Source organism: Tyto alba, unplaced genomic scaffold (genome assembly GCF_018691265.1).
Source record: "Tyto alba isolate M040663 unplaced genomic scaffold, T.alba_DEE_v4.0 Super-Scaffold_2, whole genome shotgun sequence".
Lineage (NCBI taxonomy): Eukaryota > Metazoa > Chordata > Aves > Strigiformes > Tytonidae > Tyto > Tyto alba.
In genome coordinates, this window is record NW_024881282.1 from 22,323,848 (window position 1) to 22,338,533 (window position 14,686).

A 14,686-nucleotide genomic window follows, 5' to 3' on the forward strand; every position below is an offset into this window, starting at 1 on the left:
GACCTCCTATAAAACAATTTTACTACTGGGGAACTTCAATAGCTTTTGGTGAAGCTGCTGTTTATTTAGGGAGGTCTGAACAGGTTCAGAATAAAGCCCTTTAGGGGAAGTTGGCCTTTTGCAGCAGCTGTTGCACTTGGCATCTGACCGCTGGTGATTCACACCAGTAAAACAGCAGGATCTCTTCAGTTGCTCCTAAAGCCAGGATCCAAAGGCAGCTGTCCTTCTAGGAGCAATACCTCCAGGGGTGCTGCTGTTGCTGCATCACTGCACCGAGGTATGTGCAATTCTCCAAAGAGTTGTCTTCCCGAGGTACCTTCAGAATCATGTCCCTGAAAAGCTTTTTATGAGTTAGAGCATGGCTCACAAAACAGCAGCTCAGCTTGGATTTGGGGTAATTAGTGACAATTCAGACTTCCAGAAAAACCCACTGATTCTCAGACTTACTCTTCCACCGCTCTTGTGTTTCCACCTATCTAAAACGAAGGCAGCAATGCCTTTATATTGAAAATGGTTTTGAGGTAATTGGTTTGTGAAGTTTTCTTACTACATTTATTGATTGATGTTCTTGACTGAAAGAAGTATAAATACAAGTTGTGACTTGTTATATCAGTGTATATTATGGAGCATAACCAGGTAAACACTATCTTCCCATACTACAAAAAAGAAAAATTAGGGTATAGAAATTGAGCAACCACTTCACTGGCCTATGATACTTGATTTGCAACTGAAAAGCTATGTAGTAAAGTTTGCATAATGATTATAGACCTCCACAGATGTCACAGCTGCCTTTTTAAAAATGCACTTGGTTGTTTGCTATCCATGTTTTCTTTTCTGAAAACCATCCATAGGAGAAATCCTCACACAGAGGCCCTCAAGGTGTGAGCTGCTGTGTAAAGGTGGCTGCTTTATCCCCACACCTCAACCTTTGGGCTTTGCTGGGTAGCTGCTTGGACAAAGGCATCTCCCTATGTACCCGGGCTTGTGGGGGTCACAGTTCAGCAAACTGTATTTTGCTCTTGATCTGTGCACAATACTGCTCTTAAAATGTATCTGTCCAGGAAATTGTGCAAGTTTATTTGTCAACTTGCATTACTGGGAAGCAGTAATTAATTCTTATAGCTGGAATATTTATCTTCTAAGGTATTTGGCTCTTTCCCCATTACTAAAAACATCCTCTTCTCAGGTTTCAAATGGTCCTTGTAAACATTTAATAGTAATTTCCTCCCTTGAGATGGTAAGCCAATATCAGCAAATATTGTTTCTGGGAGCAGCTCTGAGGGAACTAAACTCTCCCCCAGCTGGGGCACTGAGGTGAATTACAAACTCCGGTCCTGCAGCTGATACTTCCTTCCCCTCCTGCAAACAAATCCCAGCACAGGCAAAGCAATGAGCCTGTTGTCTGGGGCTCACAGCCCTGAACCCTTCCAGGAGCCTTTAAGAACACGGTTTGATCTGAACCGTGCTCAGCAAGCAGATTTCCCACTGACACCATTTCTTTTGATATCAAGAAGTCCAAAGGTTTCTTTGACCTTAGGAAATAGAACCAGCAGAAGCCCAGGTGCAGAGATTGTGGAGAAACCACAGCCATAGCAGCATGATATTGGCAGCCTTGCAGGATCTGAAGCAGCTAAGGAGGTGTTACCTACCTGTAATGCAACAGCAGGCAATAAATATGGATGCGATTAGGCTGATTTGGGTGCAAATAGATGGGCTGCACTCAGCTGCTGGGAAGGAAGAGGTCCAGCTGTCACCCCACCATGCCCAGCACCAGTGACAGGGGCAGCTGCCCCTCCAGCCCCCCAAAAGTTAGGCCTGGGTCCTGCCCAGTGGCTAGGGGGGGCCCCCCCCTCACCTGAACTGAGACATCACAGCAGCTTCTGAGCAAAGTGTCCTCTATAGCCCCTGAAGAGAAGGAGGCACATCTGGCCGTTTGGCTCCTCCATGGGGAGAAACCGCCCTGTGTGAAGCCCCCATCTTGGGCAGCTTCCCCCCTGGTCTGCGCACCCCAGCAACGGGGAAACAAGCCCATGGTCCAGATTTACAGTATTTCATCATTCTTTACCATCTTTGAGCAGCCACATTTCCTCCACCAGCCTCTGAACTGAGTTGGGAAAAGCTGGCGCAGGCTTTAGACATGAAGTAAGAGATCCATCAGGACAGGCGGGAGAGACGTTTGAGGATTTTATAGCAGAACTATGATTTTTTACCTTTTCTCTCACCCTTTTGTGTCGCAGACAGTGTATAGAGGCTAAAACAGAGAGCTTTGGTTGTGTCTATTACATTCTTCAAAGTGCCCAGTATCCCATTCAAGTGGCACCGTCCCTGCATATTAGGGGCATTTAAAACACAGTGTTGGTCAAGAGGGAATTTTTCCATCTGTCCAAGTGCTGCTCACATATGGCCTATTAAAAGACGTCCTAATGGACTGTTGTGTGACTGTTGCACAACAAGGCTTTGGCTGTTATTTAGAATGTGCAGATGAGCTACAGCACCTGCTCTGTGCTAGGGGCTCCCCATCCCTCGTCACCCAACAGAAGGAAAGATGCTGTATAATTTTAAGGAGGGCCTCAAGAAAGCACTGGTGCTTCTGGGGTGAGCACAAGCAGGTGCAACTCTGCAGATGGGCTTGACTCCATTTTCCTTTAAACAGGTACCAGCAAGTGGTTTGCTATTATTTGTGTAGTTTTCTGGCACACAGCAAATGGATGCAGGTGGCACATGACTCCTGGAGTCCCTTTAGCGTTTAAATAGGAAGATACAAACATAAGAGGTAGTCTGAGTCTCACGTGCCTATCTCATGCCAATGACCTTGCCATAGAAAAACCTATCTAGAACTAAGGGTTATTGATAAGAGGCAGAGGTCTGTGCTAATTCAGACTCGTACCTTGAAGATAAAATATGCGTCTGATTGTTGAGGTTACTGCTAATTTTAGCTCTGGTTTTGAATAATGCAATAACATTATTAGTCTGATGTAAAACTGTCCATATTTCTTATGCAAAATTACCATCTCAGTAGTGAAACAGCGTACTTTGATTTTGCCTAGATACTAAAGAACAGCGGACAATAAATATGCATGCAATTAGGCTAATTTGAATGAACAAAGAGGTATTGCCTAATATAGCTAAAATTTCAAGAACTGATGCATCAGGTGCAATGAATTGTTTTCCCTGGATTTTGATTCTTTCAGGGATTTCTGAGCAAGCTTGCTCAGAAGACATTATAGTCCATTTGCCTTTGTTAATGAGATGTTCAAATATGAAACTGATAAAATACAAACAAGATCTGAAGCAGAACTGAGTTATTTTAATCTGGGCAATGAGCTATCTTGCTGCTTGCATCATCCCCTTGCAGAGTAAGGGGAAAACACATGAGAAGAAACTGGCACTTTCATGAGTCCAGCTCCATGTGGACACAAGAGAGAAGGAGAGGTAAGGAGACCTCCCCACCATACTGCACAGACATGTACCTCTGAGCTGTACAAAGAGAACTGGTAATTATAGAAGCTTCTTACTCATGTGGAGGTAACATGGTGGGCTCCACCTTCCACTCCTTGTGCCCTCCTTGGTCTTCAACCTCCTCCTAGTAGGGAGTTGAGCTGGGAGACGTGACTTAGAGCCACAGGGGAGGCTTCCCCTGGCAATCGACCATAAGTCTCCATGGTTGTGTCTATGTTGCCAGATGAAGGAGGGCTGGTGATTAAATCCCAGTCCCAAGGCCCAGTGGAGTGGTCCATACCCACTATGCTTAAAGCTAATTGTCCCTAGATTAGCCAGGTCTACATGAAATAACATTCAGTCCTGGGTCTCTTCTGGGATCTCTCTGATACTCAGGTCCCTATGACAATTTCTTCTTTTTTCCTTCCCCACCTGCAGTTCAAAATATCCAAAATTATTTGAGAGATGTGTTTGAGCCCATAAGAGTGGTATTTTTATAATGCAAACCAGGCTTTGTGTTGTCTTGCACGAGGATCGTGGAGGTGTTTTAGGGTGCAATGCCTGATAGGGTCGTGTTATAGGCTGTGTGGGAGGCACCTAGCACCACCCCGTCCATGCTGTCTGTCAGGGACAATTTGTGGGAATGAGCTGTTCCAGTGCCTGGGAACTGGCTCGGGGGGAGCTGAGACCACCCAAGGCAGAGCTGGGCAGTGAGCCGTTAGCTGGAGCAGATGGTCAGAGGTCCACCACAGAGGTCCATTCCATGACGCTCCTTCAGACCTTTGAGGAGACAAACCTGTTCACTCCAGTAAAGACCAGGCTTTTTCTGTATAGCTCCATTGTCTTCGTCATTCCCCTTCAGGTAGGTGCAGGGTGGTTTTAGATCTCTCGCAAGCCACCTCTTTGCCAGACTACCCAAACCCATGTCCCTCAGCATCTCCTCGCAGATCATGCACTCTAGGCCACTGACCATCTTGGTAGCACTCCAGTGGACGTTCTCCAGCTTCTACTTCTTCAACCAGGGATCTCAACATGAGACAACATTTCTGGGGTAGCCTCACCAACACTGAGTAGAAAGGGAATAATAACTAACCTCCAACTGCCAGTCATATTGCTCCTAACACATCTCTAGTATACGGTTTGCCTGATTTGCATTAAATTCTTACTGAAGTCTCACAGTAAAGCCCAGGTCCTTTCCTGCATGGCTGTTATGTAGGCAGCAGGATGCCATCCTACACCAAAGAACAGGGTTTGCACTGCTCCTGTTGAAACCTAAGGGGTTTCTGTTGACATGGGTCCCAAATTTCTCAAGGTCCTTCTGGATTGAAGCTCTAACAGCTCTGCCAAAAGGAGATGGATGTAATTGCTTCTAATCTATTGCTATCTGTAAATGTGCTGAAAGTGTCCTCTGTGTCATCAGCCTGGTGAGTGATGAAAATATTGAACAGTATCAGCTCCCACGTAATTCCCTGGAGTCCTCTGTTCATTACTGGCTGCCAGATGGCCCATCACAACATTGATTACTATTCTTTGACCTAATGGTCCAGCTAATTGTCAGTCCATCTAACAGTTTGTTCACCCAACTCATGTTTGCTCAGAGTTTGCATGAAAATGCTGCAGGACACTTTCCAGTTGTCAGAGCTGTCCCTGATCACTGTGATTTTCTGATGGTGGACAGCAGCCATGAAGTCACCCTCAGGTGAATCCCACCTGCTCACCTGGATTTGAATACTTACAGCTTCTCTAGGTAGACCTTGATGTATTGCTCCTCCCATTGGTTGTTCCCCTCTTTCCCAAACCATGCAGAAAGCGTGAAGGTGAAGGAGTAAGCTTTGCCAATGAAAATGTATGCAAAAAAGGCATTAAATTATTTGGTCTTTTGCTTATCATCTATCAGTGGGTTGTCTTCCCCATTCATTCGTGGACTCACAATTTCTCCACATTTCCTTTTGCTGCTAACGTATGTGTAGCATTCCTTCGTGTTTCTCTTTGTCCCTAGCCAGTCTAAGCTCCAAGTGGGCTTTGTCCTTTCTGATTTCATCCCAGAGTGAGTGAACAATGCTTGCATGCTCCTTTTGGTTTCTTGCCCATGTTTCCAATTGTTATCTTTTATTTTGCATGTCAGCTAATTGAAAAGATACTTGCTTAGACAAACTCCTGGTCTTTCTGCGCAAGGGGAAGGTCTGCTCCTGAACTGTCATTTTCACACCCCCTAGGCCCCAATTAGTCTTCTCTGACCTCCCAGGCCTTCAGCTGGGCTTAGGGTAGCAGGTCGCAAGCATTTATCTTTGAGGTCCCATCTCCAGACTGCAATCCCCCATCTATTTGCACTTTGGGCCCATGACACCAGATCAGATCTCACCTAATTTCTGAGAACCACAGGCTTAGGGCTGAGGAGCCCTCCTGCCCTAAGGCATTTCCACAACTCAGCTCCCTCTCTGCAGGGCTTGTCTTCTCTCTTCCATGTCAGCTGTAAAGAAGACCGCAAATAATGGATTTAAGCTGCAGCATAGGGATTTAGGACAGAAATTTTGAAATAATTTCTAAGTGTCTGGACAATTAGCTCCAGAAAAGGAGCACAGCAATCCCATAAAATCACACCCTTCGGAATTTTTAAAAACAGTGTAGAGATACATATAAAAAAAGAAGAAGAAAGAGGGCAATGGGGTTAGATGTTCCTGCTCTGGGGCTGACAAAGCTGGATGAATTCCTGAGGCCTCCTGTCATGGTTTGAGACCAGAGGGGAACTGAGCACCACACAACGGTTCACTCACTTCTTCCCCTTTCACCAATGGGAAGGAGAAAAATGAAGCAAAATGGATCAGGTGTGCTCATCTACTAAGGTAACGGGCAAAAGACAGACTTGTTAGGGGAGGAAAAGAAAACATCGCTTTAATTCAACTGCTAAGAAAGACAACACTTACCAGACAAGGTGGGACAGTGAGAAGTGCCACCACATCCAAAACCACTGTTCCCCACCCCTCCCTTCTCCCTGGGCTCAGCTCTGCTCTCCCTCTCTCCCCCTCCTCCCCCAGCAGCGCAGGGGCAGGGATGGGGGTTACAGCCAGCTCCTGCTCCTTCCTTCTTGGGAGGTGGGGTGAGCACCACACATTCCTCCCATGTTCCACAGGGCTCCCATTTCATGGGAGACAGTCCTCCACGAACCTTCTCTGCAGTGAGTCCTCCCCACGGGCCGCAACCCTTCCCGAGCTGCTCCGGCATGGGTCACCCCCAACATGTTCCAGTCCTCCCAGCACTAAAATACAACAGCGGGGGCTGCTTCTCCCTTCAGAGTCCTGGCTTCTTTTAAGAGCAGATGCCTGTCCTGGTGTGTCCTCCTCCACGGGCTTCAGGTCTGCCTCTGCTCCACCGTGGACCTCCACGGGTGGCAGGGTGGACGGCCCTGCCATCTCCCCATGGGATACAGGGGTCTCTGCTCCGGCACATCTCCCCTCCTTCCTCCTCCTTCCTTCGGCTGACCTGGGTGTTCATCTTTCTCATAATTCCTCCTCGCAAGTCCCCAACCCCCTCTCAGGTTCCTCTTCTTACCTATGTTCTCACAGGGGCGCAGCCACCATCGCTAATTGGCTCCTCCTTGGTGCAGAGCTGGGTCCGACTTGGAGCTGGGGGAGCTTTGAGAAGCTTCTCACAGGGGCCACTGCTGTAGCCCCCTCCCCTGCTACCAAAAACCCCGCCACAGAAACCCGGCACACCTGCTCAGCCCCACCTTTCTATCATGTGTTCAATGTACTATTTGCTTTGTTCAGCTGCGAGTCTCTGCCTATTTCCGCTTTTTTCTCCACTATGACCAGGTTCTCAAGTGCCCTCCCCGACCCTCATATTTCCTGGGCTAGAGAAAGGCAGTTCATTCCTTCACGGTCAGGAGCTCCATCTCTTCATAGCTTAAAACACGATGTGGTGGCGCCAGTGGGTGCCTGTGAGAGCACGAGCTCTTTGGAGAAAAGGGCTGTTATCCTCCCCTGGGGGGGCTGTACACTGCCTGTAGGCCTGTTACCATCAGCCAGCCTTCCCAGAGAGCCGGCGAAGCGCAGCGAGGGTGGGCTGCTGCGTCTGAAAGGGATCAGGAAAAATAAACCAGAACAAGCCTCCCCCCAGCACAGCTGCCCTCCACCAGCATTGGGATTATTGCCAGGGGGGTGGTGGATCTGGTACCCTCCTTCTGGCTGCTGGAGCAGCTCCCAGCTAGAGGGGAACCCATGCCCTCAAGCATGACCATCAGCTGTGGCTTGGACACTGACAAGAGGCATTTTTAGATGACTTAATTTAGAGAATCACTTGGCAAATACCAGCAGAAATTTGATGTAATTGTCATAATTTCCACTCTCAATAGTAACTCCTTTTTGGTCTCCCCACGCTGAAAAACAACAGAGCTGTGGTCTGTGGTCCTGCGGTCAGGGCACTTTCTCCATCTCCAGTTCACCGGCATATCATGGAAACACTGAACCACCTCATCAATCATTATCAAATGTGGGATGCGGGGCTCTGTACTCACTGGAGAGGAAAGTCCTGGGGCCCAGGATGCAGCTCAGCTCCCGGCTGCCCACCCTCGTCTTCCCTCAAAGCTATAGCTGAGCCTGGGCTGAAGATCTTCACTCCACTGTGCGCATCTCTGGGAAAAACAGTGGCATCTAATCACATTCACCCTTCCCCAGCCCTCCTGCAAGTCAGGTTTACCCCACGGGAGCCAGTTAAGGACATCCACTGCCATACCAAGTCGCAAATCAGCATCTCTGCCCCAGTTAGCTAAAGCCAGAGGTAATAAAAGCAAAACCAACACCGAACATCCGAATTTCCTAATGAAATCAACCCATTCCTTGGTGAGCTTATACAACCTGCAGTTTCACAGCTCTTCAAAAGTGGTTTACAAAAATATTAACCCACGGGTGTTCACTGCTTTGGTTTAGTTCCCAGCGAACACTCAGGTTTTGTTGCAAAACTGTAAGCAAGGTGGGATCTAGTTTTGAGATGATATTTTGCACACTGCAAAGTGTGAGGGAAAAGAAGTGGATGTTTCCTTTGAAGGGCAAGTATTGTACATATAACAGCATACACTCATGCAAGGAAATTATGAACCCTATAACATAACTGTTTGTAATACTTCAAAGCATTTAAACAACATTTTAAATGGGGAAACCTTAGGAGGCCTCTTGCAGTTTGTCAATACCAATCTTTGTCCTAAGGACACTTCAGAGCAGCAAACTCCTTAATGAAAGATTTCCCAAAGCAAATGGAAACTCAGAATACTTACATTTCTTATATTTCTTATATTTCCTTTCCGCTCCTGACCATAAACTCTGTATAATCTATCCGCAAGCAGCTAGGCTGAGAGAAGATTTTATTACTGACAAACGCTGACAGTGTTTCTCCTGCCTGAATAATAAAGACAGATTCACCTAGCCATTGCTGCTGCTCTCACAAAAATGCAGCTTTCCTCACCAGAAATCAAAAGCAAGCCAGACTTTTCTTATTAATTTTTCTAAATTATTTCTAATGTTACGTATTTTTGTGTTTACAGTACAAGTCCCATGGTGTGACTTTGACTTAAAATCCCTCGATTCCTGGAGGTAAATCTCTCCTGTCATTCAAGGCAAATTTCTAGTCTTCACACATGAAAAGAAAAGCGATGGTCTATGAGCTAATGTGACCCAAAAGCTCAGAAAATGAAAGGGCATCCTGAGATCCAAAGCTTATTTTTCAAACTGAGTGATTTTTAAATCAATCTACTGATATAGAGTCAGAAATAGGAAGGAGAGAGGACAGCTTGCGGAGTTTTTTCTCCCTTGTCCATCTTTTCTGTATTTCAAGGGAATGGCCATCCGATCCCTGGGAGTGAGCTGGGGAAAGTGGTGTCAGCAGAAGCCATTGGCTCATGGAAGCCAGGGAGCTGCAGCTCCTGAGAGGACGCTCCTGGGAGCTCCAGGATGGGGTCAGCTGTGCTTTGGGAATGGAAGCACTGGTTACTGTACATCACCTGCTTGCTTTCCCGTTGCTCTTTTTTTTTTCCTCCAGGACTGTTGAGCCCCTTGATTCATCCCTTATGCTCAGAGAAAATGTTGCTCGCTGGGGACTCAGACAGTTTTGTTTAATCTTTCCGGGGCTGTGCTTGGAGGCTTGAGCAACTTGTTACCAGGAACAGCTCTAATTTGAACCAGGCCCTTGTTGCTATTAATCAACACCGGGCAGAGGGTCATGCTCAGCTGGGAGAGCCAAAGCAGACAGAAGAGGAAGAAAACCTGCAGAAAGCAGAAATCTTGTGGGTAAGAGCCTTAGCTGGGGATCGCTGCCTGGGGGAGGTTGTATGGAGAAGGACAGGAGCTGCTGACACCACCTTAGCTGTGACTCAGAGATATAAGCCTCTAAAGAGGGTGGGATGTGGCCATTAATCCTGTCTCCTAAAACAAGCTCAATAAGCACCATAGGGATCAATTACATGTGAACAACCACGGGAGGCTCTTACCCCAGTGCTAGTAGGGCCCATCCTCACCAGGAATCTATAATGATAAAAAAGGTCTTTCTGAGTCTTATTTGCCTCTGTGCACAGGCTAACACTGAGCCCAGGAATCACAACACACCTGAGCAAGATATAACACTGCAGCAGGAGCTGATGGGTCAGCAGGTAATTGGGTTTGTCTCTGCTGCAGTAGCCTAAATGGGTGATAGATGGTCCAGTCAGGTTGAAAAGAGGCGCTGTCAACCCCCGCTAACACACCTCCTGGGCTCTTTCTGAGGGAAGGGGTCTTGAGAGGGCAGCCTCCGTCAGCCTTCTGCAAGGAGAAGTGTTTGCACACATCCATGGGGATATCCTCCACACCTGCTTAGTGGGGACACTGAGACCTGGAAAGTGCCAGGTTTACTTAGGCCTTCATGTTCTGGCCCTGCACACCTCCCAGTACGGTCTCAAGGTGCTGGCTGACATTTTTTGTTTTTCTTGAGAAGTCCCAGTTGCATTAGGCAATCTCAAACACCATGTTTCCAACTCCTGTGTTCTTGACCCCTCCTCCAGAGCCGCCTCTGATATGTAGCTGCTGCCTGGTTTTGGCAAGGCTGGGCTTAATGCCTGTGGATCCCAGACTTGCCTCCTGTCAGTAGGACACAGTGGCCCACGTGCCTGGGCTGCTTCAGTTTGCCCTCCAGAAATTTCTGCTGTTCAGGTGAGGAGAGAAGGTAATTTGCTGGTTTAGCTTCCCACAGATTACTCTGGAGACACCAGTCAAGATGCAGCTGGCTTGTGGCTTTCAAGAAAAGTGCTAGGAGACTTCTGCAGCGTGGCTGCTGATGCTCAACTGAGCCAGAGAAGCTGGGAGAGAGAGTGAGATATACCGCGAAATGCTGCCGTGGGCTATTTCACCATCGCTTTCTTGCAGAGGCAAACACCATGTATCCTCCGACCTCATTTCCTAGCTCATTTGTCCACCACAAACACCCTGCAAGGACATCTCATTTGATGAGTGGCACTGGGAGAAACATTTTCAGTTCTCAACCTCTCCTCTGCCATCCTCCACTGACTAAGCTGTTGCCAAGAGCAAATGGTGATGATGGCAGCAACAGCTACAGGTGTAGGGGTGTGGGTGTGTGTTGGTTCCTGGTGTTCTCCACTCCCTGCACTGTGTCCTTACACAAGAGTTGGGGAAGATGCTTGACACAAATATTGTCCACTTAAAGCAATGAAACAGAGTCTTGATGACATCATTTGCCAAGTAGCTGCAGATAAACAGAGCTTTTTTGGTTTTGTTTTTTGTTTGTCTGTTTTTTTTTTGTTTGTTTTGTTCTGTTCTCTTTTGTTTTCAAAAATGGAGCTACATGTTGTTCTCCTCCTACCAGACCCAAGCATACCCCATGCCGACACTGTGCTCAGTGCTGGGGGAGCCAAGGGTGCTTGGGGCATGGAGGGTGTGATCAGCGCCATAATGACAACACCGTGCCTCTTGTCGGGTTGGTAATGTCAGTAATAACACAGCTGGCGTGCTGATACACCCACACGCTGCAGGAGGATTTGGCTTCTTTCCTTCCTCCTCGTAAGAAGTGCAAGCAACTGGTCAAACTGGACTGTCAAGCATGCTTCAGTCTGCGCCTGTTTGCAAAGCCAAACCTCCCAAACCTCCACAACAACCCACGAGAAGAATAATTAAGGGAGAGGAACAGGTCAAGGGGCTCTAGGAAGGTACTTTTCACAGCTTTTACCTTCTACCTGTTGAAACTCTGATGCTCCTAAGTAGATGTTTTGCCTTTCCCTCACCCAGGCAACTTTGGTATTTGAGCTGTTAAAATCAGAGCCAAGTACTTTCCAAAATGGTAGTGAATTGCTTTGGTCGCCCTGGATCGCTCAGCTTCCCCACCTGCTTCGCTGAGCAGCTGGCCCAGGAGCTGTGATGCCAAACCTTTCTGAGTGCGATGCTTTTAAACCCCAAGGTCCCTGCTACGCTTCACAGAGAGATGTTCTGACGGTGTTGTATCATTCCTGAAAATTGTTCTTTGTAGTAAGAGCAGAATTGTATCTGAGGGCATGAAATCTTACCACTTCTCAAGACAGCTTGAGAGGTAAGGCATTATTTTACTGACTGTGGCATCTGACCTTAAGAAAGCACAGAAGGTTGTACTGGAGGCAAGAGCCACCATGAATACCTAAGTGCCAAAATGAAGGGTTTATTACAAATGTATTCCTACATCTTCTGTAAAGATTTATTTTTGTATAGACATAGATACATTTTCATTTGCGCTTGATGTGCTTTCTCATTTTTTATTATTTTCAGATGACTCCCACATACAGTCTGATAGCTATGCCATGTCTTTTTGCAGTCAAAGTCTTTTTTGCATCAAGAGCATCTCTGTTGTGTTCACAGACATGCATACAAGTGAACTGAAAAATCAGGGTTTGACACAAAGAGCATGTCAGAGAATTGATACATAGGTCAACTTTTTTTTTTCTCTTTTTTTTTTTTTTTTTTGGTGAAAACTGCCTTCATTTTTCAGGAACAGCAAAGTGGTAGTGTTTCTTTTGTGAGAGTACAAGTAAAAACAATTTAACTGATTACAGTTAAGAATGAGACCCAAGAAAAACAACCTTTAAGTATAAACCTAGTTTTATGCTACTGCTCATTTCACAAAAGCTTGCTGAGTTGGGCACTCTTTATGGCAACCTGAGGGAGAGAGGGATTACATATTCCACACCAAGATGACAGAAAATGGTTTAAATGTTTAGGCCTTTTTTTTTTTTTTTTTTTGGAGAACAACTAAATCTTCATTGATTTTTCTAGAGATCAAAGCTGAACATACGTAACTGGAAAGCACAGTCCCAGGGAGAGCAGAAAAAAGAAATGCATGACACTTTACATTGATTTAGCCATTATGTTCTATTGGACAAAGGGAATATAGCAAGAAGAGCCATTACACACGGTTGTTCCCAAAGGTGGCCTTGATATTTGCAAGTATTAACACACAATTACAGCTTTAAGTACAGTAGCAAGTGGTAGAGCTTTGCCCTTCCCTCTTTATCTTTTAAGTCATGAAATTACACACAGTGCTTCTTAGTCATCCAAAAGATGCCACAGAGGTGGGCAAAGCATCCAATGTTCCTTTTTATAGGGGAGGTGCTAAAAGGATGGAGGAAAAAAACCCCTAAACAGATACAAAGAAGAAGGAGGAAGGCTTTTCCATACAAAAGAGATGTTCCTCTAGGTCTTACTGGCTGCTGCCAGCTGAAGTTTCCCACATCCTCTAAGTCCCAGTTCCTGGGGGGCACATTCAAGGTACTGCCTGAGGCACCAAAGAAAACGTCAGAGTTCAAACTGGGGTTTGCCATTTCCAGCTTCACGTTTTGGGCAGTGTCCTGGGCTGAGTGAGTGGTGGAGTTTTTTGGTAGCAGGGGAGGGGGCTATAGGGGCAGCCCCCTGTGAGAAGCTTCTCGAAGCTCCCCCAGCTCCAAGTCAGCTCCACCTCTGCACCAAAACTGAGCCCATCAGCTGCGCCTCTGCGATAACGTATTTAAGAAGGGACGTAGTGAGGAGCAGTGGGACTGGTGAGGAGGAGTTGCTGCAGCTGCGTGAACACCAAGGTCAGTGGAGGAACGGAGGAAGAAAGGAGGGGGGAGGTGTGCCGGAGCAGAGACCCCCCTGTATCCTGTGGGGAGACGGCAGGGTGGCCCCCCCTGACACCCATGGAGATCTATGGTGGAGCAGACATTGATTTACGGCCTGTGGCTCCTGCTCGGCATAATCAAGGTGCTGTGCCCGAAGAAGGCCGGGGTCTCATGGGAAAAGGCAGCCCCGCTGCTGTAATTCAGCGCTGGGAGGATTGCAGCATGCGGGGGTGTCCCACGCCGGATCAGCTCGGGAAGGGCTGCAGCCGTGGGAGGGAATCCAGTCGGAGGAAGTTAGTGACCCATGACGGAGCAGTCTGGGGAACGCTGTGGCCCACGGGAGGAATTCATGTTGGAGAAAATTTGTGGGGGACTGTCTCCTGTGAGAGGGGGACCACGATGGAGCAGGGGGAACAAGTTCCGGACACTCCCCTCACCGAACATGAAGGAAGTGGCAGCACTGACTGCACCCCCCATTCCCTGCCCCTGTGCCACTGGGGGAGGAGGTAGAGATATCGGGAGCAGAACTGAGCCCGGGAAGAAGGGAGGGGTGGGGGGAAGGTGTTCTCAAGATGTGGCAATGCTTCTCACTGGCCTACTCTGTTATGTGTTGTTAGTGTCTGTAATAAATGTATGTTCTTTTTTTTCTTCCCCTAACGAGTCTGCCTCTTGCTCATGATCATAAAGGGGGATTTTCCCCCATTCCAGTCCTATCTCGAACCCCAAGCCTGGCTCTCTGTCCCTTCTCATTGCCGGAGGGGGAGGGAGAGAGAGCTGCCGCATTGTGGTTGGCTGCCAACCAGGCCCAAACCACGACAGGCAGTAGAACATGACCAAATCCACCAGCTGCTGAAAAATCTCTCCTGAACAGAAGGAAATGTTAGATGAGAACTACTTACGATCCACGTAGTGATTTTAGAGAAAGAGTTGCCACCAACAGATTCTGATCTCACTTTTTGTTCCCAATGGAGAAGGGATGAACTGAAGTTGCTTCTGACTTGATGAAAATATATTCAGGGGTCAGGGATGGGAAACACTGCACACATCTCATTAAAGAGCAATACATTTGCTTTCAGCTCAGGAAACCTGATAAGTCCTATTTAGGACTGAATCACTGCTTCTCAAACTTTCATGCACATAACCTCACCTCTC